General features: G+C 36.6%; 1 long non-coding RNA gene across 1 annotated transcript; it reads left to right on the top strand.

Moving 5' to 3' along the window:
• The first annotated feature begins 6,198 nt into the window (after nt 1–6,198).
• On the top strand, nt 6,199–20,451 carry LOC145556074 (uncharacterized). Its single transcript, XR_014091722.1, has 3 exons — nt 6,199–6,548; nt 7,195–7,296; nt 20,424–20,451. It is a non-coding gene; the product is annotated as an uncharacterized LOC145556074 (long non-coding RNA).
• The last annotated feature ends 2,796 nt before the right edge of the window (nt 20,452–23,247 follow it).

Genomic DNA, 23,247 nt, shown 5'->3' on the forward strand with positions numbered 1-23,247 from the left:
ACGGGTCAATCGTTGTTGCCTTCGTTGTCCCTTATTCGTGGTTGCCTTATAATGATCCGTGAACGGTTTACAAGTTCCTTAAAAACTTGTTGGCGGCTCCCTACTTTCCTTGTCCCTAATCGTATATGTCAATTTCCACTTCCTATGAGTGCCAAGCATATTCACCACATGCTTTTAACATAGGCCCACTTCGAGCGACGCCTACACTACTATAACCTTGATTGTTATAGTTACCATGAGAACCTTGGTTCCCTTGGTTCCTATAACCAACACCTTGGTTATAGTTGTCAAAATTACCTTGGTTTTGGTAATTCCTATTCCATGAACCCTTTGATTTTCAACCCCTTGCACATTATTATTTGACACATAGTTCACATGCTCACTCTTATTGTTATCAAAATCATCACCACATTCCGGAAAAGCATGACGACAATTACAAGAGTCATGATCATAAGATCAACATGCATCACAAAACAAGCAACCACTAGGCATATTATTTGAGGAAGGAGGGGGTTGAGAGTTAGAAAGAGTACCTCTCCCCTTAATTTGGGAGGAATGATTCGAAGCTTGAGAAGAAGAAGAGCTTTCTAATTTAGCCTTGATTGCGGTCATTTGTTTTCCCAAGTTTGTCATTTGAAAGGATAGGTTGTTGATCACATTTAGATGGTCTATAGAGTACACCAAAGATCTACTCTTGGTAGTTTAACCCCTCTCATCATTTTTCCAATCTCTATAGTACTTCACCACATCCTCAATAATGTCCACCACTTCTTCCTCCGTCCTATTCATAATGGGACCTCCGACTCCCCCATCAAGGCATGATTTGCCTTGGGGAAATAAGCCACCGTAGAAAATTTGAATGACTTGATAGGTTAGAATTCTGTGGTAGGGACACTCCCTTTGATACTCGTTATACCTCTCCCATGCTTCGTAAAGGCTTTAATTAGGCCTTTGCTTGAACCCTTGAATCAAAGCTCTAGCCTCCGCCGTTTTCTTTTGTGGGTAAAAGCGGGACAAGAATTCCTTGGTGACTTCGTCCCATGTTCTTTGGGAGTTTGGCTTTACCTCCTTGTCCAACCACTCCAAGGCTCGGCCTAGGAGAGAAAAGAGAAACAACTTTAGCCGGATAAACTCTTCAGAAACTCCTTTTACTTTGATAATATTGCAATACTTCTCAAACTCTTTAAGATGATTCAACGGACTCTCATTCCTAGCTCCGCTATATTATCTCCTCTCGATCATGGTGATCATAGCCGACCTAATTTTGAAATTATTCGCCGGTGTTGTAGGTGGAGCAATTCCACTCTCAAACTTGTACGCACCGGGAATTCCCAATTCTTTCAAAACAACCCTCGGGTTTTCTCCCATGCCTAGTTCTTATTCTTAAAATCCTTTTTCGCTTGAGGTACTAAACTCCAAGGATCGACTTGCAATTCTTCTTAAGAGTGTTCTTTCGATTTCCGGGTCAAAAGGCCCGATAGATCGATCACGAGCTCTATGCATACAAAACTCAATGAAAATATTAGTAACACGGCTATAAATGTAGCCTAAAGAAAAAAAATCTTTTTGTATTTTTCAATTAAAGTGAAGTAGACTAAATAACTAAAGCAAAGCACCAATATCACTCACCGACAACGACACCATTTTGACAAGGGGAAAACTAGGTCGTTATCTAATCTTCTATCAGTCAAACTAAATTTATAAACACTTAACAAACCCTAATACAAGTATAGACGCAAGTCAAAGGTCGAACCCAAAGGAACGGTAATGTTCAAGCACTTTCAATTATGCGCCTAAGCTAGGTCGAAGACAAAGGTAAGAGAGAATACTAACAACTAACAAAACAAACAACCAAGGAAATAAAATACTAGGAACGGGGATCAATAAGTAATCATGTCGATTGCAACAACTTGGAAAGATCAAGTCAATCAAAGGTTGTGAAGACTAATGATAAGAGCAATCAATTGGAATTAAAGAGCTATCTCATAATTTTTAAGCTAGGGTTCACTATGAATAACAAACTAAGAGAATCACAATCAAAACCAATCGATAATTGCAATTCCTAAATCAATTGCTCATGTCATTAGCAATTACAATGCAACCTAGCATAATTCTCAAGGCCTAATCGAGTTACACACATGCAAACCTTCATTAATAACTTTAATCTCAACAATTAATCAACACAATTCCCAAATTAAGCACAAATTATCAATCAAGCATGCTTCCCCTTCTCCCTAGCAACTAATCTACTCACTAATTATGGTATAACTCAAGAATAAATCACTAGAAATTGTATTGATCATCATTCTAAATAAAAAATTAAGAGAAAACAATATTAACTACAATATCAAATTCAAATCCAAGGAAATCAAACAATCAAACATGAATCTAAGACAAACAAGTAAAGAGATGAACCAACAGAAGAGATTCTCACTAATATTAATGATTGAAGATGAAGAAATCCAAACTTCATTGAACCAATGTTGTAATACAAATCCAAATCCAAGAACTTCTCTCTAACTTCTCTCTAAATTCTCTCTCTAAAACTAAGCTAATGAAAATTATCTAAAAGTTAGTTTTTAAAAAGGAATTACAAGTGTAACTATAAGCAAAGAAGGAAAACGGTTTCCCCGCGCCCTCTATAAGAAATCCCGAGCCCGCGGAGAAATTTGTACGGAACCCATAACAAACTCCGCGGGCTATCTGGGCAACACCCGTGCTCGCGGCAAATGCCCTGCTCCCAAAGAGTAATTAGAGGCCCGCGATCTCTCTAATTTAGAGCGTCCTCTCCAATTAACCCGCGCCCGCGGAGAGCCCTCGGGGCAACCGCAGGGAGTTCCTGGTTGATTTTTATTGTTTCGGTGCCACACAACCCGCGCCCGCAGCCTTCAGGACCCGCGCCCGCGTCATCTTGTCAAAAGCTGACGCCCTCGATCTCCAAGGCCTTTCCAAGCCCTCTCCAATCCCTCTATGAGTAGATTGCTTCCTCCCTGCTTATTCAATATGGCTTATCTTGATTCCTTTGCAAAGACAACTCCTAGGTACCTACAAAAGCAAACAAAGGAAAGGAATAAAAGGGAAATAGAGCCAAATAAAAGGAAAACACGAAGAAAACACGAAAAACACAAAGAAAGAAGGAAAAAGAGGAACTAAAGGAAAAAGGATTAAAAATAAGAGAAGAAAGCATGAAAAAGGGATGAAATCATCCTAAAAGATTACCCTATGAGTTCCATAAATGACACTCATCAACGGTTGTTCGCACGACCTAGGCGTTAGAGCCTAGGACGTGCGAAAAATCTAGGCGTTTGCTGCGAATTCAGAAAATAATAAAAAAACCAAACATTTTCTTCGCCGGTGACCGACTTCCCTTTGTCCTAATTACTCGTCATTACCGTGGCTGTGCAGATCGTGAAATCGGAGGTAAGGAGTTGGTGGTTAAAAGAGGAGGAGGAGGAGGTGGTGGTAGTGGTGGTGGTGGTGGTAGTGATGCAGTGGTTAGTATGAAGATGTAGTAGTGGTGGGTAGTATGAAGAGGGGGGGTAATTGAGGTGTAATTTTTTTATCAAAAAAGGGTAAATTTGTAATTTTTGTTTATTTTGCGGGCGTTAGTTAGATATTCTAGGGCGACGTTTAGCTTTCCACATGATAATCCAAACTGACTAAAACCGAGCAATAGTTTCTACAGTTTTTCAATTTTCTACTATACTTATTCATTAATCAAATTTAATTTGTGATGCATGTATATATATATTCAATATAGTTTTTTGTCTTAAACCAATTCTAACATCAATGCCTAAGTTAGAAATCATATAGCAAATTGAGAAAAAGAAAAAAAGAGGAAAAGCAATGCAATTAAAAGGAGAGTAAGAGTAGACCTCAGAAACAAGAATCTGGTTAACATCAGGAGTTTCAATTAATCAGGACCTGACATGAATATTCCAGACTTCTTTTTCATTCCTATCATTTTTGTTAATAGGTAAATCCTTGTTTTCAAAATCAAATCAATAATTTACTAGAGTAATTTAGTAGAGTATTGAACTTCCATAGAAAAATGCAAACAAAATCAGTAGGACAAAATCAAAAAACAACAAATCGATCTACATCTCAAAAGAGAATAATAAGACAAGAAAATCAAGAATAAAATTATATAAAGAAGCAAAAAAACGCAGAAATAATTTATAATTACAAAATAATACAAAAATTCAGATTAAAATTAATAAAAACAGTATAAAATCCCAAAAAATCACACCCATATTTCATGACCAAATTCATACCTATGAAGCTAGAAACCTATAAAGTCAGAAACCCACAAATCCAACAAAATCCCCCATAATCCCTTACAAACCCAGAAAGTCAGAAACACCACCCTCACAAACCCACACTAGTAGAAAAAGGCTCATTTGCGTCGCCATATTTGCGTCACTCATTCTAAAGAACGAAGCAAATGTGTATTTTTACCATACTTTAAAGTTATTTGCGTCGCTTGTTATTAAAGAAGCGACGCAAAAAACAAATGTATGTTAGCTTTCTATCATTTGCGTCGCTCTTATTTATTAAAGCGACGCAAATAAGTTTATTATTTGCGTCACTCATTTACTGACAAGCGACGCAAATAAGGCAGTGAATAAATTGGGTCACTCTTTTAATAAATGAGCGACGCAAATAACAAATTTTCAGCATTTCAGATTTAGTTATTTGCGTTGCATTTTTATTATAAAGTGACGCAAATAACTCTGTTGCACTTTAGGTTACCCATTCTGAGCTTTTTTGACCTTAGCTTTTCACTTTCACTAATTCACTAAATAGAGTTGCTTAATTTCGACCCTTCAATCCAACAAATTCGCCCAAAAAACACCCACAAATTCGCCCAAAAAACTGCAATTCCCCAGCAAATTCAACATCCAAAATCGCAATCAAGTTCAACACCCATAATCGGCGGCAAAACCGAGCAATTTCGAGCTAAAATTTAGACCAAAAACCCTAATTAATTCGAACCCTTAAACCCCAGAAAAATTGATTATTTTCGAGCAAAAATCCCCCATTTCGAGCAAAAAATGTACTCAATTCCATATGAATTCGAACCCTAGAAACCCCAAAAAATTCAATTAAAAATCCTGCTGAAAAAATTTGAGCAATATCTGATATTTTCGAGTGGAAAAATCGCTTAATTTCGCCCCCAAAAACCCGAGGAAGTTCAAGCAAATTACAGCAATGTTGAATTTTTGAATTTTCGAGTGCAAAAATCCCTTAATTTCGCCCCCAAAAATCGATTTCGGCTCGACATTGTTGAATTTTAGAAATCAATTTCACCTATGGTAAGATTGCTTCTATTTATGTTCAATCTTTTCATGGTATATAGAATGTAGCATTTAACTTGAACAATGACTTAGTTTAATTTCAGGTTTAGTGTTAGTTCACTAATTAGAATTTATATGGCAGATTTAATTGGATTTTTATAATTTTCAGTCATTGAATTTTCATTTGAGCATATTGCATACTTGTGAATTTCAGTCATTGAATTTTTGAAGTCAATTTTCATCTGAGCATATTGCATAGTCATTGAATTTATATGGCTGTTTTGCAATATTTTACTGGTTGCTTGTTTACATCTTTGAACAGTCTATAGAATAGCATAGTCATTTGAGCATATTGCATAGTCCCTGAAAACGGATATGTACCATACCGGCATACCCAAGCCTAAATAGCATAGTCAATAACGCATGAATAAATTGTTAACTTTGAAATTTAAGCCAGTAGTAACTTTTAAAAACTAAAAAACCGAGAAGGCGTTGCATGATAAGCCAGGCCTCTAGCTTATGTCCTAATAGAGAAGTGATATTGTAATTGGAATGCTAGGCTTAATCATCTGGGATCTTTTCAATATTATGTACGGTATAATTATGGAGCAAATATTGAACTTTTTCTCTTTGGGTCTTTGACCTTTAGAAGTAGGCGGATACTTGTGAAGGTATTACAGCCTCACAGGTTATGTACTTAGCCTTAGTTTTTCTCTGGCGTGTAGGAAATTGTCTTTTACTTTCTCTATGTAGTTTAGTTAAGTAAGGAGCTTATTATTACTTCATGTTATTGGCGTAGGAGTGCAGTCAACTTGACATAGTTGTTCACCTGCAAAGCCTGCTTTTATGCGATATGTTCTTCCACCTAGTGAAATACTATTGCACTGTTCAAAGCCTGGATACAATTTGCGGTAAAAGTTTTTTGGGGCTTTTTTTTTTTTTTTTTTTGAAATACCATGGTTTCTTTGAAGTTTCAAACTTCAAACTAAAGTAATTTAATAGATTGTGTTCTTTTACTATGGATAATTGTTAGTGCTCCATTTGTTCTGCAAATTTGTTTGCATTTAGTCTGTAGATTTTTACAGTTGCTGTTTTGCAATATACTACTGGTTGACATCTATGATTCTTTGAATGTCTTATTAAAATTATTTTTTATCATTTAATTTTTTTGTAGGCATCATCATAATGGGCGATGGGAAGCACGAATTGGGTGCGTTTATGAGAACAAGTACCTCTACTTAGGCACTTTCAGTAATGTCCTAAACTCTATTTCTCTCGTGCTTGCTCTTGTTTTATGAGATTTAGGATCACGAGCACACACGCAAATACGTGGTCAGACAAAGTGATTATCATAATCACAGGGACAAAGATACTTAATATTTGGACTGTCCCTTTTGGTTTGGTCACTTTCTGTGATCATCATATATAGTATATGTTGTATATATTCCTGTCCACTATAAACAATAAGATATAAAGGAAATGGGGGTGAGTACGGTACCAGTAGATCTGCCATTAATTAAAAAATTGCTCCTACGGACTCACATGGCGTCACGTGATTCAAATATTGTGAATACCTCTTAGGAATGGGTTGCTTGATCTGATTTTATGAAGAAAATTATTAGTATGATTAATTAATTAGGTAAGGTTTTGGTGAAAATTATGATCCACTAAGATTCCTGCTCTTTGCTTGAACCCCGTCACACCTGACTATTACATATGCAGTTATGCACCCCCACCTTTACTTATAAAGATATGTAATAAAGTCAAATTTGATCAGAAAAGAAAACAAAAAGAGGATTAAAGAATAGAATCAATGCCGAATAACAACTTTTATGTCACATGGCAGATTAAGTTGAATCAACTATGTTGGTTTAATATATGTAATTTTTTATGGCAGATTCTTAATTATGCGGAAGTGAATTCCACAAGTTGCTCGAGGTTCTGGTTGTGGACAAACGATTAAGGCGGTAGTACGCATACGAGATTGTCTTCACTTGTGGTATATATATCTGAACCATTCTTTGCAATATTAATTTATTTGTTCTGGTTGGTATAATGATTGTGAATTGTATGAGATTTTTAATTGTGATATAATTGATTGGAATTGCAATAATACTTGCATCATTGACTTAGATACCCGTTCAGGGCTTACTCATTAGGAGTAAGTCTTGAATAGTCCCCGGTTTGGGACTGTTCTTGAATGTTCTATCTCATTTAAGTGATAACTACTTGAATTGTTTTGGATCTAAGAAGATCATGGCTCACTATTTCCCGAATGTTCTCTGGGTACATATGTTGATAGCCGATTATCTACATTGTGTGCTTGGAGAACTATAGGGAAATGCTGCTGGATTTTCTTTAGAACCAAACTTTACAAGTAGTTATTAGTGAGATAGGACATTCAAGAATGGGTTAGGTTGGAGTGATAAGGACCTTATTGGATCATCCGAAGTTGCATTTACATGATATAAACTTTGAATGAAAATGTTTGATGCCTTATATTCTTGTTTATGGTTAAGGAGCTATATATGTTACAAAATATACACATTATCTTAAAATTAATTTTGTTATTCAGTGGTTGAAAATGGATCGAAGTTGGATATATGGTAAACGAAATTGTACAAGTTTTTTACGAGGAATTGAAGAGTTTAGCACTGTTGCCTTAAAACACCAAACAGAGAATAAATCAAAGAATATTCTTTGTCCTTGTTGTGACTGTAATAATTCGAGGGGATATCGTGATATAGTTGATATTAAAGATCATCTAATTCGTCGTGGGTTTAAAGAAAACTACACGAGGTGGACATGGCATGGTGAGAGCATATATATTGAGGCAAGTTCTAGTTATTGTCCAAGGGAAGATGAGAATCATTGTGATGATGATAATGACCCCCAAGGTGAGGATATCGATACAGCTGATGATATTGTGTTGAAAGTGAAAGTGAAGTGGAGAAGGACAGGATAGATGAAATGATGCAAGATGTTGAAGACCATTTCACAGAGTGTCCCCAGACATATGATAGTATTTTGAGAGCTGCTGAAACCCCGTTATATCCTGGTTGTACAAAGTTCACTAAACTTGGTGCTATTATGAAGTTATTCAACTTAAAGGCGAGCAATTGTTGGACTGACAAGGGTTTTGCGCAGTTGTTAGAAGCCTTAGTAGAAATGTTTCCCGACGGGAATGAACTTCCAAACTCCACCTATGAGGCCAAGAAACTTATGTGCCCCTTGGGTATGGAGTATGAGAAGATACATGCTTGTCCCAATGACTGTGTGTTGTATCGAAATGAGTATGCTGATTTGCATGAGTGTCCAAGGTGTGGAGTTTCTCGTTACAAGATGAATGATACTGGTGAGATGTGTAAGAAAGGGTCTCCGGCTAAGGTATTATGGTATCTTCCAATTATACCGAGATTTAGGAGACTCTTCTCGGATGAAAAAACTGCAAAATTATTGAGGTGGCATGCTGATGGGAGGAAGAAAGATGGGTTAATGAGGCATCCTGCTGATTCCCCGCAATGGAGGAACATTGATCGAAAGTTCAAGGACTTTGGTGAAGAAGATCGAAATCTTAGGCTTGGTCTTAGTACAGATGGAATGAACCCATTTAGGACACTAAGTACCCAATATAGCACCTGGCCGGTTCTTCTAACTATCTACAATTTGCCTCCTTGGTTATGCAAGAAGTCTAGATACATTATGTTGTCCCTTCTAATATCTGGGCCTAAACAACCTGGAAATGACATTGATGTGTATCTAGCGCCTCTCATTGAAGATTTGAAATTGTTGTGGAATGAAGGTGTCCAAATGTTTGATGCATATAGTAAAACCAATTTCACTTTACGTGCCATGATTTTTTGTACGATAAATGACTTCCCAGCTTATGGGAATTTGTCGGGGTACACTATGAAGGGAAGAACTCCTTGCCCCATTTGTGAAGATGATTTGGAGGCATTGCTCCTAGACAATTGTGGCAAGCATGTATACATGGATAATCGAAGACATCTTCCAGAAGACCACCCTTTTCGATTCAATAAGGGGTCTTTTAATGGAAAAGTGGAGTTGAGAGAAGCTCGTGGCCCTTTACGTGCAAGTGAGGTTTATCAGCGGGTCAAAGACATTGAGAATGAGTTTGGTAAGCCTTACAAAAGCAAATCAACTGGGGGTTACAAGAAGAAGTCTGAGCTATGGTCTCTTCCATATTGGAGACATTTGGAAGTTAGACATTGTCTAGATGTAATGCATATTGAGAAAATTATATGTGATGCCATTGTGGGAACTTTATTAAACATGCCAGGAAAGACAAAGGATGGAGTTAAAGTAAGAAAAGACATGGCTGCTATGGGTCGTTCAGAATTGGCACCCGAATCTCGAGGAAAACGCTGGTATCTTCCCCCAGCTTGCTTTACCTTGTCTAAAAAGGAAAAAACTAGCTTCTGTGAGTCATTGCATGGTTTAAAGGTCCCGGCTGGATTTTCTTCTAATTTTCGTAGACTTGTGTCAATGTCTGACTTGAAATTGGGTGGCATGAAATCTCATGATTGTCATGTCTTGATGCAACAATTATTACCAGTTGCCATTCGAGGAATTTTTCCACCTCAAGTGAGGTGTACAATTACAAGATTATGTGTCTTTTTTAACACTATCTGTAGCAAGATCATAAATCCAAGTATTTTAGATGACTTGCAAGCAGATATACTTGAGACAATATGTCGATTTGAAATGTATTTTCCCCCATCTTTTTTTGACGTGATGCCTCATTTGGTTATTCATCTTGTACGTGAAATTAAACTTTGTGGACCAGTGTGTATGAGATACATGTATCCTTTTGAACGAGAAATTGGTGACTTAAAGGGAAAAGTCATGAATCCGGCCAAACCTGAAGCTAGTATTGTACAACGAACAGTTGCTGAGGAAGTGGCAGCATGGGTTGCTCAATATCTTGCACGTTCACTGAAAATTGGGTTGCCAAAGTCTCGACACGATGGGAGGCTTGGAGGTCAAGGTACTATTGGCAGGAAAAGGATATCCATGGGCTTTGAAATGAAAAATAAGGCCGAGCTTTTTGTGTTGCAAAATCTTAGTGAGGTTCATCCTTACTTGGACGAGCACATGCTTTTTCTTAAAAATAAATATCCTTCCAAAAGTGATCTTGAGCTGATAAAGGAGCATAATTGTTCATTCGTTACATGGTTCAAGGAACGAGTGATGTCCCAACTATCCACCACACCTAACGATATATCTGACACATTGAGATGGTTGGCATATGGTGCTAAATGTCAAGTCATGTCATATGAGGGATACGACATCAATGGGTATTCTTTTTACACTAGCCGACAAGATGACAAGTCAACAATGCAAAACAGTGGTGTTAAAGTAGTAGGTTTGTCATCTGAGTATGTTAGTGCACATGATAAAACACTTGTGGATAAGAAGAAATTTTATTATGGAATCATTGAAGAAATAATAGAGCTGGATTATGTTGATTTCAAGATTCCTCTATTTCGATGTAAGTGGGCTGATAGTAGCCGTGGTGTAAAAAAAGATGAACAAGGGAACTTGACCCTTGTAAATCTTGGTCGACGAGGGCATCTAGCTGATCCATTTATATTAGCTTCACAAGCAAAACAAGTTTTTTACATGGGTGACCCAGCTGATTGTAAGTGGTCAGTTGTTTTAGAAGGTAAAAGAAGGATACTTGGCATTGAAGATGTGGTGGACGAGGAAGAATACGATGAGCAATTTAATGAGTCACCACCTTCCGTTTGGAGCATCCCTCCAATAGTCGATGATTTTGACACAATGTTGAAACGAAAAGATCATAATGAAGGATTTTATGTCGCAAAAGAAAAGAATGAAGGAGGTATGAATTCTATGATTTTTTTTTCCAATATGTGTTAGTAATTGCATAAATTGCTTATTATTGTTATTTGTTCAAGTTTATAATTTAAAAATGATATAAATCGATGTCTTAATTTATTTATGTCTTTTTTTCAGGTAAGTAATAATGGAGGATGAGGATTTGCATAATCGTTCCATGTCTTTGCAAAGTGAGGAAGATGAGCCACACAATCAATCACAATCAGAGCTACAAACAACCGACTCTCAGAAGAAGAAAAAAAAGCCAAGAAGTCCTTGAAAGGGCCTAAAATCCATGCCTGGGGTTCCTAGAGTGCTTGAATGGGATGAATTGTGTCGACCCATTGGAAAGTGGGCAAAAGCATACAAAATTCATGTTGGTGAAATAAGTCGTGCATAGGTGTCTATATTGTATAAAGATTGGAATCAAGTTCCACAAGGAATAAAAGACACTTTGTGGGAAGATGTTAAGGTAATATTCACTATTATATGTTAAATGTTATACTATTATATGATCATTTTGACATTATTTGAATATGATGAAAACAATTTATTTGAATATGATGAAATTATTTACTAACTTTTTTTATTTTTTTAATTTTTTGCGTAGAGAGAGTTTCAAATCGAAGAAGATGAAGACAAGAAAAAAAAGGTCCTACGCACTTGTGATAAAACTTGGAGAGATTTCAAAACAAAATTGGTCAGTGGTTGGATCACATGTACCAGGAATATGCCGAAGGAGAAAAGAATGTCGTATGTACTTGATAAGTGACTTTTATGTCACTTTTAGGGTGATTATTAAGTCGCTTTCCGGCTTATTTTACAATAATTTAGCCCCTTTTTGTCCTTTATTTCTTTATTTACTTATTCTCGTCTTTTATCTTGATTTCGAGTATTTAAGTAGTTTTTAATAGTTTTTAGCTTATTTTCTTAATTTATTTAATTTATCTTATTTTCTTTGTTTTTATTTTTAGTTTTTAGTTCTTGTTATTTAATAAGTTCCTAGTTTCTTTTATTTTCTTATTTTATTTTATTTTCATATTTGTTTTACTTTATTTTATATAATTTCTTTTGATTTTATTTTTTTAAGTTTATTTTATTCTATTTTATTTCATTTTTTATTTTATTTTATCTTCCAATTCACCCTCGTGTTTTTGTTGTAGGTCGAGTTTGGTGTTTTGGGTTTTAAAGTCTTGTTCGAGTTCAAAGTCCGGGGTTCGAGGCACAAGCTCCCAAGCAAACTGCTGCCCTGTTTCTGCCAGCTTAAACATCAACACCCCACACCTTAACCTCCACCACACCAGTCACACACCCATTTCCCCTGCTCCCTGCTCTCCCTCACGCAAAACAGCCCAACAACAACAACACGCAGCACCAGCCACCACACGCGCACTTCACCCAGCAACCAACACCAGCACCTCACCATCAGCCACCTCCAATCAACCTCCGCCAAAACCGCCAATCGCCTATCAATCACCAATTAAACCAAACTCCCTCGCAATCGCATCTCCCCTGTTTCACCTCGCAACACCACCATTACACCAGCCACCGCCACCAATTTACCCAAGCAAACACCAGCCACCACAAAACCGCCTCCAATCGCACCTCCCCTGCTCCCTCAGCAACCTTCAACCACCACGCGATTCTCACACCACCAGCCACAACAATAACAGCAACCCATATCATCGCGGCCGCGCACCCCCTGTCAGAAAGCGCACACGATTGGAGTCCAAATTCAGAGTCGAGGCAGAAGCTATGCGCGACCTCTGCGCGGTGTCTTCGCGGGCGCGCATTCGTGGGTCAATCACGAGCTTTTCACGTGATTTTTAATGAGAATTGGATGGCCGCGATTTGGAGATGCTAGATGATTGTGGTTGATGAGCGGTGGTGATTGAGTGATAATTGATGCGTGGTGATGGTGATGCAAATAAGTGCAGCGAAAGTTCAAAAGAGAAAAGGAATTGGAAGCTGATTGTTGTTTTTCGTGGGTTGGTTCTGTTTTGGGGAAATGGTGGGTTTTGTTTTCTTTTTCCTTTTTTCTTTTCATTTTCTTTTAATTTATTTTATTTTTAGTTTAGTTTTATTTTTGGTTTTTAAGTTTAGTTATTTTAATTATTTTAGTTTAGTTTTTATTTCTTTTTAGTTTTCTCTTTTACTTTATTTTATTTAGCCTTGTATTATAAATACTCCTTTGGGGGGTAATTAGAAGGGAGGCCATTATGCTATTTTCTTAGTTAGTTTAGGAGAGCTTCTCTCTCTTAGGGTTAGATTAGGAGTTTCTCTCTCTAGTTTAGGAGTAGTTTAGAGAGAGAAAGCTTGGATTTTTCATGGAGTTTTTGGGATTTTGAAGAGGCAAATTTGTGGATTTTTCCTCTCATAAATTCAATGAGTCTTCCTAACTTTCTCTCACCTTTATTGCTTTCATTTATTATTGTTTTTGCTTATTTATTTGTTTATTTGAGTAGATTAATTAGTTTAGTGGTTGATTCTTGCTTTTATTATTATTTTACCTAGTTTTCCTTGTTTTTGTTCACCATGTTAGTTTAGGTTTTGTTCTAGGGAAATGGATGAAGGTCATGTTAATAAATTTAATGATTGATTGTGATTAGTGTGGAATTGTTTCTTGATTATTGTGTATGGATGATGCTTTTATGTATTAGAATCTTTCTAGCTAATTGATTCTATGCTTTTAATTGTGTTTTCAATCGATTGTGCGAGAGTGAGTTGGTTGAGAGCCCTAAATTCTTCCATACCTTTGCTAGGCTAGTTGCACGAGAGTGAATTAGTTTAGTAGGATAATTAACATGCTTAATTGTGCGAGAGTGAGTTAAATGTGTTAATTGTTCCTAATCAAGGTCATTTTCATCTAATTGTATGATGTTATTGAATGTATTGATGTAATTGGATTCCACTTTCCCTAGTTTTAGTTATTTGCTCTTAGTAGTGTTTAATTGAACCTCTCTTACCTCACAAGCTTTCCTAGTAGTCTAATTAGCATAGATTGATACACTTAGTCCTTTTGGGTTCGACCCTTTACTTACCCCTATACTCGTATTAGGGTAGTTTAGGTATTATAAATTGTTAATTTGATTAGGGTTAGTAGACTAACGACACTACCTAATCCCTCGATCAAATTTTGGCGCCGTTGCCGGGGACTAAGGCGTTCATTAGTTTGTGTTGATTAGATTAGCTAGGTTCTTGTATATAATTTGATTTGTGTTTGCTTTTCTTTGTTCTTTGTATAAAAATGGCATGCTTATCTTTTCCTCAATTTGATGGTGAACCCTTTTATGCTTACTTTGAAAGACTAGATGGTTTTCTTAGTTACCATGGGTGTTCTCTTAGTGATGCTTGTGATATAGCTTATTGGGGCATGAATGAGTATACTAGGGGAATGGTTGAGGACATGAATAATGGTAGATTTTGTCATTTGTCTATGCATGATGCGTGGGATTTCTTCACATGGCTTGCTAAGGATTCTTTAGATAGAGAATCTCATGTTTCTTACTTTGATTCTCAATGCCAAGATTCTTTTAATTTTTGCATGAATTCTCTTGATACTTCTTATGTGCCTAGTGATAATCCAAGTATGCAAATTGACACCTTTCCCCCTTATGCTCATTTTGATGAGGTTTGTGCTAATTTTGATGATGTGCAATTTGAATTTGATCATGAACCTCAACCCAATAACATTGAAGCCCAAATTCTTTCTCAAATGCAATATCTCACCCAACAACTCCAAGAGCTTCAAGAGGAACAAAAATTGAGAGAAGTGAGGCTTGCCCAAGTGATGAGTGCTTTGGTTGATGTAAATGGATGTGAGGCACCTCATTTGGAGTGTGAGAGTGTTTTTGAGAATGATGTGGGCCGAGGGTGTGAAGGTGAGGGGAGATTTTCTTGTGATGAGAGGATTTTTGAGGATTTTGATCCTTTTCATTCCCCATTTGAGCTTGAATGTCATCCTTCCCCTTATTCACCCCCTTTGAGAGCTTCCCTTGGTGAGGATGTGAGTGAGCCATCTTCAATTTTGAATGAGGGATTTCATGAGGATGATGATGATGAGTTTGAGCAATCAAGAGAGATTGAAAGTCCCTTGAGTGATGGTGGAAGAGTTTTTAATGAAGAAAATATCGATTTTGAGGTTTCCAACCCCCTTCCCCATCTTGATGAGTCTACCTTGCATGTTTGTGACCCTTCTATCCATGAGTCTTTGGACTTATTTGAGGTTATGGCTAGTATGTTCATTGAAGGTGTAACAAATCATTATAGCCTCTTGAAAGAGTTCATTGGCAATGCTTCATGGGAAAGGGATGAATTTGAGAGAAACCTTTATCCTTTCATGCATGGTTTAGAGACTCTAGGCTTTGAGGATCTTGAGGGAGTTGTTGTTCATCGTTGTGATAGAGAGGAGGATGAGGTTGTTTCTATTGGAGAGTTTTTGTTTGAGGGAGATGTGAGTCATGAGTGTTCTTTTGAGGATTCTATGATTGATTTTCATGCCCTCGTTGATGATGTGAGGCTTTGTGAGACCATTGTTTCTCCTCCCCTTCCTCATGTCCCTTTCTCAAGGAAATTTGACCACATCTCCTACTATCCCATGTTCCTCCCTTCTTTTGTCAAAGAGCATATTGAGGACCCTCTCTTGTTTGATGAGACTTTTCCTTCTCATCCTCCCATCATTGAGGAAATGGGTGATTATGCCACCCAAAAAGATTTTGAGGAGGTTTTGCCTTTTTATTCTCTTCCTTATTTTTCTTCTTCTTTTTTTGATTTTTCTTTTGATTTTTCTTCTTTCTTTTGGCATCTTCCTCCTCATTTACGTGCAATAATCTTGTTGCACGTCCTCCTCCCGTCATTTGCCTACTTGTTATCATATGAGATGTGTAGTAGTGCATTTGATAAGCTCTTGCGTTCGTTGCAATATTATTTACTAGAGCGGTCTCGCTTGGACGTTAAACAAGCCTTTCTCGGGAAGTAACCCGAGGCTTTTATTGCTTTCATTTTCTTTTCTTTTTAGATTAGATTTTCTCTCATGGAAATGTTTGTGTGTCCTTTTGCTAGGTACATGACTTGATATACACTAATGCATTGGTTTGGATCAAGAATCAAGGAAGTTTGATGCCTATTTTTGCTAGCATATGGAAATCGAGATTCAATTCAAGAGGAAATCGGCTTTGAAAGGTTAAATTGGTTCATTTGCGGGAAGTTACACCCACCAATATCCGGTAACATCTTTCTTAGCTCTTTCTCTAATGGTTGGTAACTCGTTGGACATGTGTTGGTTTGTTGGGTTGATTTCTTTCTTTTCCCCTCCCATGTTTTATATGGTTTATGTTTGAGTATATTGTCTCATTCAAGCTTGGGGGAGGGTATCCTATCATGTTTGGTGGGATGTTGATTCGTTTATGCCATGCACTTGAGTATATGCATTTTCATGTCTTTTCTTATATTTTGAAAATTCCAAAAAGATTTTTGTTTATTTTCAAGGTAATTTTGGCAAAATGTGTTTTGTTTGTTCTTATTTTGGACATTTTGTTTTGGAATTGCATTCTTGAATGTTTTTCTTCCTAAGTGGTAAATGTATGCACGGTTTGAGAGTGTCATTGGTTGACTCTAGGATACTATATGCTAAGGTAGCCGGTTTAAGAACTTTTAGGGGTCCATGAAGCCTTAGTTCACGGGAATGTGGTAAGATGGAGTTGCTCTCTATAGTGGATTTGAAACCCTTGGTTGGTATTTGTTTGGTTATAATCCGTTGTGAGCTTCATTTGTTCTAGCCTTCATCACCTTGTTGAGCGGCTATTTAGGATCCTTGACTATGCATGTCTTAATCCTTGTTTTGACCTCTAGCTCCCAAGATCGTGACCGGGCCTCTCTAGGGGAGGAAAAGGGAACCTTTTCTCATTTTTCTTTATCTTCTTTTTATTTTGTTACAAATTTGATTTTCTATTTTGCATCAACCTACTTATTAACCAATTTGAGCCTAATGTTTCCCGCTCTTGTTTAAACCGCATTACAAACCCAATGGCCTATGTTTACCAACCCTTTTAGTTAGTGAAGCATAGGCATGTGAGGTTTGAGTGTTGAGAGTGTTGATCATGAGCAAGAAAACTTTGTGAATTGGTTTAAGTACGGTATTTGAAAGTTGAGCTTGAAAAGAATATGCAAAAAGTTCGAGAAGAAAGATGCAATTCAAGAAAATCAAATGAAGTTTCAAGAAAAAGCCGTCCATGGTTAGAAAAAGGCAAGGACACATAAAAAAAATAAAAAGAAACAAATAAACACAAATAATATATTTTAGTTTGGTTTCGTTTTCTTCCCTTGTTTAAGCATTGAGGACAATGCTTCGTTCAAGCTTGGGGGGGAGCGTTCCTTCATTTTTTTTTGTATATATTGTGTGTTAGTGTTGAGTAAGCTTGTGGGAGATGGCATTATTGGTATTTTTGTTTGATATTTTGCGATTTCTTGAGTTTGTTTTTGAGAGTAGGCCACTCTTTTGCTTCACTTAGGAAATATCACCAAAATTTTCAAATTTTTACCCTGCCTTAACCATTAGCCTTACGTTACAACCTAATAAAAGTCCCTTAGACTTTAGTGGGGTTAGGTCAAAGAACGGTGGAGGGAGATAGATTTCAAACCTATGGAGAGAGTATGCATAGTTGAGATGTCGGGATTACCTTCTCAAAGTTTTTCATTTCTTTATCTTTTTCCGATTCCTTCGTGGAATCATGAGAAGCTAGCTTAAGGGTTGATTTGAAGCTAGTGGAGAGAACGCGGCCCGATTGGTTGGGGCTAGGGTGGATTGAGTCCTCATTAGTTCTCTATACTTAGCATATGTTATGTTTCAATCAACCATTGACATCTTGGAACGTGCATACATTTGTCTATTTAGAAAGGTTTGCATCCATCGGTGTTTGTTCCAATCTCTTGTCCAAATATGAACTTGTGTTTTTCTTTCTCGTTTTATGTTTCTTTTTCTTTTCTTTTTATTGCCTTGCCTTGGTTTTTATTTAGAGTTGTGGGTTAAACTCTTAGGACACCCTCACGAGAGCACACTCGTCCTCTAGGGCGATCTAGGGGTTTAAAGGGCTTGTCATTAGTTGCTAAAAGTGTCCGTGATTCCTACGAAAGTGAGTTAGTGTACATTCTTGTCTCCTTAAGTGTCTTAGATTTTCTTGAATAAATCACTCTCCTTCTCTCGTGTTTCATGTTAATTTGCTCGAGGACGAGCAAAATTTTAATTTTTTGCGTAGAGAGAGTTTCAAATCGAAGAAGATGAAGACAAGAAAAAAAAGGTCCTACGCACTTGTGATAAAACTTGGAGAGATTTCAAAACAAAATTGGTCAGTGGTTGGATCACATGTACCAGGAATATGCCGAAGGAGAAAAGAATGTCGTATGTACTCTATGATTTCATATCTGAGGATATGTGGAAAACATTTGTGGAGGAGCATACTACAGATGATTTTAAGGTTTGTGTGTATTAATATTAATGATCATGCGGGTTATTAATACTTTGTTAACGGATTCTTATGTACTAATCTTCATTTATGCTCGTGAAAATAGGAAATCAGTGAGAAGGCAAGACAAAGCCAGTCTTTCAACGAATACTCTCACCATTTAGGAGCCAAATCATATGGTGAAATGAATATTGTATGGCGTAGAAAAGGGTATATTCCCACGACATCTTCAGCATCCAGTACTTCATCTTGTTCTTCGGTTGTGTCTAGTTTGCCGGATAGGACTTATGCTTGGCTTCTAGCAAGATCAATAGAAGATGATAAGGGAAATCCTTATTTGCCGGATGAGAAAACAAGAGAGGTGAAAGAATCCATTGTAAGTATATAATAAGTATATGTAATAAGTCTTTATTTCAATTTTGAATATATTTTGTTAAGTTTATGTATTGCAACCAAAGTTTTCTAACTTGAAGTCATTGTGTAGGATAATTGGAGAAAGCAACAAGCTGAAGGAAACTTTGTTCCTAATAGGCATGATGATATCTTATCTCGTGCCCTTGGGAAAAAAGATCGTAATGGTCGGGCAATAGCATTTGGCAGTGGAATTGGCATTAATGCTGTATGGGGATCCGGAGAGAGGCGTAGTGGCCGACGGGGTAGGGAATTCGGAGATGATGAGCTGGAAGAATTAGAGGCAAGAGTAGCCCGGAGGGTACGAGAGGAGACTATGAAGGAGATGGATTCTAAAATGGATTCCATGGTTCAAGAGAAGTTTATGTTATTTGCTAAACAGATTGGTATTCAAATTCCAACTGAAATGATAGAAATGAATAACATAGGCCGGACGACTCAGCAAAATCCTAGTAGTTGCCAATCAGTGGGTGATGATCCATTTGCAAACATACAGGTATCCAAAACTTTGTTATTTTATATTTTGTATCTTTTTTTTTTAATGATTTATGACTGCGACATACTTTTAACTTTGTAACTCAGTTTTCTATATTTTTTAATTATGATTTTTTTCTATCTTTATAAGGAACCGGTTCCTTGTCGGCTATCATTGTTGAAAAATGACTCTGAGAAAGTCATTGTAGCTGAAGGTACATATCATCCGGAGTTAATCCTTGATCATGATAGTAACCTCCTTCCGGATCACGTGAGGGTGAGTGTTGATGATTTTTTTGACGAGTTCAAAGAATTCTCGGTTCCAGTTCCTTCTTCAGTCATCAAGAAACTTAAGCATGCTCATGGTACATTTACCCAATGGCCGAAATACTTGGTTTCACTCATGCATGACAAGGTAAATTATTTTTGTAACAATTTACATATAGTTTGCCATACAAAATATAGCAAATTGTTGAATAGATTTGCTTTACTATTGATTAGGAATTCATATCAAATAAGAACAATGGTAACAACAAAGCGGCCAAAGAAAACATGCAAGACAAAATGAAAGTAGTTGAAAGTGATCGCGAAACAAAAGAGTCCAACACCAATCAAAAAAACGTTTTTCTTATGGATTATGCTTTGGAAAACTTGTCTCAGAAGTGTGGGTCTTTGAATAGTTTGTTATCTTCATTACCCGAAGGTGAAACTATTAAGGTTAAGGCTGATGCTTGGACCTTTAGTTATGAAGACAGTAAGGACATCATTATCAAATGTGAAGATGTCAATCAACTTCTCACAGGAGCTTGGCTGAATATTTCAGTTTTGCAAGTTTTTATGATGTAAGATATTCAAATTTCACTCTTCCCATATACTTATTTATTACCATTTATAATGTTATTACATGATATATATGTAGGGCCTTGAGTGACTTACTCGATACGGAGGAAGTGACTTCCATTGGATTCATGTGTCCGGAAATGATTTCAGAAACCTATTTGCATAGTGATGCTGATCGTATCCTACTATACATGACACATGTGATGGAAAAACAAAAATCTAAGCAGTTCATCTTATGCCCATACCATGAAAAGTATAAACTTTGAACTTGTATTTATTTGAACTTTGCAAATTGTTGATATTATTTTACTCTTTTACAAATGTGTGTGTAATTTATTATGAAGGAATCATTGGGTTCTTTTGGTCTTATGCATGGCTAAGCGTGAAGTCATCATCTTTGATTCTTTGAGGCATAAGCGAAATTTAGCAATTAAGTTTGCAATGACAAAGTAAGTCTAGTTTGTTATTAATGTCATGATTTTATGTGTGTAAGGGTAATATATATGTTATTTGTTTCAAATGTGTAGTGCTTTTCGAAGTTTTAAGGCATTAAGTGGACAATCTAAGGGAAGTAAATTGACATGGCATTTGGGACAGGTTACCTTAATTTCTGACCCTAAATTTTAGTTTCTTAATAATTGAAGTGTAGCAATTTAATTCAACTTACAAATATATTACATGTAGTGTCCTCAACAATTGGGTGGACGTGAGTGTGGCTACTACGTCATGCGTTATATGTACGAAATACTTGAACATCACCATAGCAGTGAAGATCTTATTCAGGTATGAGTTGTCAAATATTTCATTTTTGTTTGATAAATAAAATTTGATGTTAGCTACAATCTTGAATTAAAACTTTCCTCTTGTATATTTGTTGTGTTGATAGGATTTTTCAAGAACTACACCGTACACCGAGGAGGAGATAAATAAGATCCGAGATATTTGGGCAGAGTATTTTATATGTAATGTTGAACTTTAGATTTACCACTTAGCGCATGTTTGACTCTTGTTTTGGAGTATAGGCTTGAAATGAAGTAATTCGGTTAATTGGTGTTGGGATGATGAGTATAATGTCTATGATATTGAGATGTAAATTATTGGACAGGTTAATAATATAATGCCGTCATTCCCAATTTTATGGGTAGGCCAAATTACAAAGGAGACTCTGCCGAAATTTACATTTGCATTATTCAATAATATTGCATTTTAATTTCAATTATATTAGCGTTAGCATATTACTTTATACCTAGGAAAACAGGTACTACAAACATATACAAGACAATTATTATATTATAATTAAAAAAAAAAAATCACCTCATTTGCGTCACTCATTAAACAAACAAGTGACGCAAATACAGCAGTTTTGTATTGTCTACTCAGTCATTTGCGTCACTCCTATATAAACAAGTGACGTAAATAACAAAAAATGCATTTATTGGAAGAGTCATTTGCGTCGCTTGTTTATGAAGGAGCGACGCAAATAACAAAAAAAGTTTATCAAAAGAGTCATTTGCGTCGCTTGTTTATAAAGGGGCGACGTAAATGACTAAAAATAAGTTTATCAGAAAAGTCATTTGCGTCGCTCTTTTATAAAGGAGTGACGCAAATAACAAAAAATAAGTTTATCTAAAGAGTTATTTGCGTCGCTCCTTTAGAAAAGAGTGACGTAAATAACAAAAAATAAGTTTGTTAGAAGAGTCATTTGCGTCGCTTATTTATAAAGGAGCGACGCAAATGACAAAAAATAAGTTTATCAAAAGAGTCATTTGCGTCGCTTGTTTATAAAGGAGCGACGCAAATGACTCTTATTTGCGTCGCCCCTAGGAGCGACGCAAATGACTTAAAAGTCATTTGCGTCACGAGCAGTTGCGTCGCTCATAGAAGCGACGCAAATACACTATAAATGAGCGACGCAAATAAGCCTTTTTCTACTAGTGCCAGGAAATCCCCCACAAAATTTAACTAATTTGAGAGTAAAGCAAAAAAAATTAATGAATTTAAATTGAAAAATCAAAATAGATTACCATGGTGTTGTATGTGGAAGGAGAAACAATGGCGATGGCGGCGATTTTTTATGGTTGTCATAAATGGCACCCATTTGATGAGCATTTAGGTTGTTTTTACCTTCTTTTCATGCCTTTCATGCTTAATAAATGATTAGTTTTATGCTTTTGGTCTTAGTCTTACCTTTCATCTCTTATTTTGTAGCTTTTGTGCATTTATATGGTTTTTCTAGTCTTTTCTCCTTTATTTGCTCTATTTTCGTTGTTGTAGGTATTCTACGAGGTTAGGGTCTTGATATTGGTGATTTACTAAGGTGGAGGAAGCTTTTGGAGCAAGCTCATGGCAATTGGAAAGCTCAAGATGCAAGAAAATAGATTCTCCAAGTTCTAGCTCTTGCGCTCTCAAGCTGTGCTCTCATGAATATGGGGTGTTGAACCAACAATCATGTACTTTTGGGACTGCCTCAGTTAGTGTTCATCATCATCATGATTGTGCGTTCATTCGTAGACCTTAGCGAACGCACGAAGCCGCGACAAGATCTAAGAAACCCAAAGATCTTAGAACGGGTACAGGCGCGCCACCCCTGCACCACGGGCTCACCTCCCCTTTAGCGCGGGCACGCCTTCCGGGGTATTTGCTTGCTTTGTTTTTGTTTTCGCACCCTCCATAAATATCATTGTAACCCGATTTTTGGGGTAAGTTTAGAAGAAGTAGTATTCTAGTTTTTTATCATATTCTTAGCTTAGTTGAGAGCTTCTATCTCTAGGTTTAGGGTTAGTTTTAGGAGTAGATTTTAGAGAGAGAAAGTGTGGAATTTTAATGGTGATTGAGAGATTGAAGATTCAATGGTGACAATTGTGTTGAAGATCTTCTCTATTGTTAATGAGCATTTTTACCTC

This window comes from Chenopodium album, chromosome 8, assembly GCF_948465745.1.
Source record: "Chenopodium album chromosome 8, dcCheAlbu1.1, whole genome shotgun sequence".
NCBI classification, from domain to species: Eukaryota; Viridiplantae; Streptophyta; class Magnoliopsida; order Caryophyllales; family Amaranthaceae; genus Chenopodium; species Chenopodium album.